This window comes from Phymastichus coffea, unplaced genomic scaffold (assembly GCF_024137745.1).
Source record: "Phymastichus coffea isolate CEN01 unplaced genomic scaffold, Cenicafe_Pcof_1.1 PCOF00009, whole genome shotgun sequence".
Classification (NCBI taxonomy): domain Eukaryota; kingdom Metazoa; phylum Arthropoda; class Insecta; order Hymenoptera; family Eulophidae; genus Phymastichus; species Phymastichus coffea.
In genome coordinates, this window is record NW_026706820.1 from 3,664,975 (window position 1) to 3,669,958 (window position 4,984).

Consider the following 4,984-nt stretch of genomic DNA (forward strand, 5'->3'; position numbering starts at 1 on the left):
AAATTCATTAAGCGTGAGTCTGGTGAATTTCCATTAAAGTCCCTTAAGAACACATTAAGCGTGAGTCTGGTGTGTTCGTAATAACATTTGGTTATTACATTCCCCGTTAGCATACAGTTTTCTCAACGCAACAATATTGCTCGTCCCGGCTTGTGTGTTACACGATAGCCAAATCAGAGCAACCCTGAGTTTACGCTTGCTCCAAGCGTACCTGAGAGTGACCCCGACGTCACAGATGTAAACGAATAAATAAATATTTTTTTGGAAAAACGATAATTCCGGGTACTTTTTGAACAAACCTCGTATAAGAATTTGGCTAATTTTTGAGTAGGGCTATTAATTGATGAAATTATTGATTGTAGTGGCACATTTACTTTATGTATTTTTGGTAATCTATAGCATTTTGCTATAGATGTGTCGGGCGTTATAAGACTGAGGCTGAAATCATTATTGCTTTTAGTCTGTCGAACGCGGTTTGTTGGGATTCGGTCCATTCGAATTTAGCTTAATTATTTCCCTGTTGATACCGTTGTAGCTATTCTGGAGCTCGTCAATCTTTCTACTGATTGTATTGATCAGGGCTCCGAATGTTCTTAGGATTTGGAACGGGCGGTTGTTGTCGTCGTGCAATATGACGATATCTTCGTCCGCCTCGTGGTTTTCCGTGCTGTTATGTGCTTATTGTTGCATACTTTTGGTGATCTGTTGTAAGCTTGGTGAGTTCGGTGTTTCATTTTGCTCGACTCGTGGTGCTGTTGTTTTGTTCAAGTTTTCCTCTATTTATTCGTCTTCTAACAACTGTTTTATCAGGGTTAGTGTTCCATCAAGTGAAGCTTCAGTTGAGCCTTCCTTTTCTAGTTCTTCGAAGAACGTTTGTCGGAGAGTGACTCTCCTGGACATCGCTTCTGTCGTGTTTGCGTCGTCGACGAAGTCGGATGCAGTATAATTACCTAACATCCACTGTTGAAACCTGTCTATTTTGCATAGTCTTCTCCCGCCGCTTCGCATTTCCAGTTGTTGGAGTCGCTCGTTGAGGGTTTTCTCGTCCTAATCCAGTAACCAAACTTCGGTTGCGTTGATTATTCCATCCATAATGGTTTTTATTATTTTACTTTTTTAGGGTTGAACGACTCTCAGTTTCTTATTACTAACCGCGAGATTCGTTAGAGACGTTTAAGCCTTTTGCGTATAAGAGTCTATTTATCTATGTCTTTTTTTTTTAAATTGTTGCTATAAATTGCACTGAGTTTTACGAATATTTAATATAAAAGGAACAAAATGTTGCAATAAAATGGGGTGAATTAACCCATTAACGTCCAAAATGTCAAAATTTCTTGCACGTTTTCAAAGTGATTTTTTCCTATGTAATTGGCGTTGGAAAAATTCTTGAACCACATATTCTGATGTAAAATTGCATGCTCTTTCAGAATCCGTTGCCAGAATCATGATAAAACTCACAGGAAAAGAGATATGCTCGATTGAAACATAAAAAACACCTAAATTTTCGAAAAAAAAAATTTTTAGGATTTTTTTTCGAAGTGTTACGGTGAAGATATCACCTTGCGACCGTGATCAAAGGTAATCATGGGATTTGAAGTTTAACAGGAAATTTTTTTGTTTACCTTGAACCATCGCTTCTTTACAAAATGGCGGAAAAAACGAATTTTTTTTTTTTCAATCTTCATCAACTTTTTTCTCAAAATCTATGGTCTTTAGAAAAAAATTCATAAAAACAAAAATGCCTTAGAATCGCTCGAGGAACATTCTCAAATTTTTTCAGAATTTTTTGAGACAATTTTTGATTTTCCGGGAAACTTGGGAAATGGAATTTTCAAAAATGTCTCCAAAAATTCTGAAAAAATTTTAGAATGTTTCTCGAGTGATTCTAAGACATTTTTGTTCTTATGAATTTTTTTCTAAAGTCCATAGATTTCGAGAAAAAAATTGATAAAGTGAACATAGCGGCCGAAACGAATTTTTATTTTTTCAACTTTATCAATTTTTTTCTCGAAATCTATGGACTTTAGAAAAAAATTCATAAGAACAAAAATGTCTTAGAATCACTCAAGAAACATGCTAAAATTTTTTCAGAATTTTTGGAGACATTTTTGAAAATTCCATTTCCCAAGTTTCCGAAAAAATCAAAAATTGTCTCAAAAAATTCTGAAAAAATTTGAGAATGTTCCTCGAGCGATTCTAAGGCATTTTTGTTTTTATGAATTTTTTTCTAAAGACCATAGATTTTGAGAAAAAAGTTGATGAAGATTGAAAAAAAAAAAATTCGTTTTTTCCGCCATTTTGTAAAGAAGCGATGGTTCAAGGTAAACAAAAAAATTCCCTGTTAAACTTCAAATCCCATGATTACCTTTGATCACGGTCGCAAGGTGATATCTTCACCGTAACACTTCGAAAAAAAATCCTAAAAATTTTTTTTTTCGAAAATTTAGGTGTTTTTTATGTTTCAATCGAGCATATCTCTTTTCCTGTGAGTTTTATCATGATTCTGGCAATGGATTCTGAAAGAGCATGCAATTTTACATCAGAATATGTGGTTCAAGAATTTTTTCAACGCCAATTACATAGGAAAAAATCACTTTGAAAACGTGCAAGAAATTTTGACATTTTGGACGTTAATGGGTTAATTAATTTATTTCACCAGGTGTTGTGAAAATTTGTATAATTAGTTATAAATAATAATTAACTATTGTTATTTGTAATCATTCGCTGAACGTTAGTCAACGGTTTATTGTTAGTACGTTTATTGAAAATTTTCGAGTGATGTTGGGTAAAAATAATAATTATATGTTAATAATTATAATTAAAGTATCAATATAGTTAATGCCTAAAAAAACTAAATATCGACAATTTATTCTTTATTGTAATTTTATTACCAGTTGAACGAAATTGCGTTCTTTTGATTTATATACACTAAATTGTTAATATTTTGTTTGTTGTTACTGTTTGTTATTAACCTATGTTAGTATTAGTAAAGGTTGCTCGACCTTACAAATTTTTGAGTACATTGAGTTTGAAACAGTAATGACTTTTTAGCATTAACAATTAGTAACACCTGGTTATAGACTCTTATCGCAAACTCTATGAAAATAATTTTTCATATAGAAAAAAAAAAATCATTCATACTTGCATACCGCACTCACTATTTAATTTTGATGCTCACACTGCATCACCGCTAATGCAGAAGCACCCTTTAGCTTATAAGAGTACCTACGAGTCTTCACTATAGACTGTGGCTTTACGCGCACGTCTGAAAGTGCGCGCCGCTGTCGCGTCTTTGCACGCGTACCTTGAGTTTCTGTTTCGCTCTCGATTGTGCTCGGGTGTTCTCATCGCTGTTTGTCCTTTGCCGGAGAGATGTTTTATATTCTCTCCTACTTTCGCGCTTGTTTACGTTTCGCGGCTCTGTTTGAAACGCGACGACTCGATCTTGGATTTAACCGAAATTTTACGATTATTCTACCGCGTGGGCGCCAGTTATAACGGGCCTATTTTGTTATATCTCGAGAGACGGATGCCGTTATAACGTCGGAACACTTACCGATTCCGACTTTACATCCGCTCTGCTGCACGGCTAAATGTCATTCAGGGAGCGGGAGTCTAAAGAATAACGCGAGGGCAATTGGGTAGAATATCTTATATATTGTCACTAAGAAGAATAAAGGGGAATTCCTGAGGTCGAGCCGCAAACACTAGCGCGGACAAATGAACGAGGAGAGCTTCGATTACTCTTACAAATGATCTCATGCGCGCACACTCTCTCTTCATTCTCGGCGCAAGTCCCGTCGTGTGCCTCGGCGAGGGTGCGGACACGACGGATTACGGTGTACAAAAAGGGGGGTCTCACGGCGCTCGAAAGAGCCGCAATCGCGTATGCGCTAGTCGCAACTTCTGGAAGCTCGGTGCCGGTGATCGTCTACCGCGATGATCCGGCGACGAGGGGGTGGATTGGGTTGCTGCTGGCAGAGATCGACCGGGTAACGGGTCGGCGAAGAATTCCGTCGTAGACTGGAAAGCACTTGTTGCGCGAGTGCGGGAGCGAATCAATAGGTTAGGTTTTGAAGGTGTCGACGCTCAGACAGTCAGCTTGGTAGTGGAACCGGTCGGCGGCTCCTGCTTTTGCGGGCGGTAATGTCGGTTCGTTACCGACTGATAGGGCCTTACGCATTCCGTTACAGAATGTCTATTTTCGAGAGAGATATTCTTTAGTTTTGTCATATATTGAAAAATGTGTGACGGTAAAATGTCATTTTAATAAAAAGAAGCGTTTGGACGAGGAAACCATTAATTGTTTCTTAGTCAACTTCCATTGTTCAAGCGTCCTTGTAATTTGTTGTTCGAAATTCGATCTTATGAATTCAGAGAAACTAGGTTTCTGTTTTCTTCAAGACTGTTTTTAATACGTAACATACTGTCTTGATTCCATTATAGTTTTTTTAAATAATAAAATAGTGATAATAACTGTAATAATAAATAAATAATAATAAATAATAATAAATAAATAATAATAAATAATAATAAATAAATAATAATAAATAATAATAAATAATAATAAATAATAATAAATAATAATAAATAATAATAAAATAAAATTATAAATAATAATAAAATAAAATAAAATAATGAAACAAATAAAATTAAACTCGAATCTGGAACTTCATGTCGATTTACCGAAGACCCTTGCATTGATAGCATATTCGGATACGCATTCTGGGACCGAACCGAGTCTCAGGCATGCCAACCCAGCAAGTATACTAATCTATATTCAGGACCCGTCACTAAGGTAACAGAGATCGGCAATGAACGAAGACCACTTTATGTATTAGATTCTGAGGATATATCTTTTGCTTTCAAAGACCTCGGTAGAATGATACAGTGCAGTTTTGAAATTATTAAAACAGAACACCCGAGATTATTCATATTAGAAAATCGGCTCGTTGAACATTTCATTTCTAACAAAGTTAAAAAT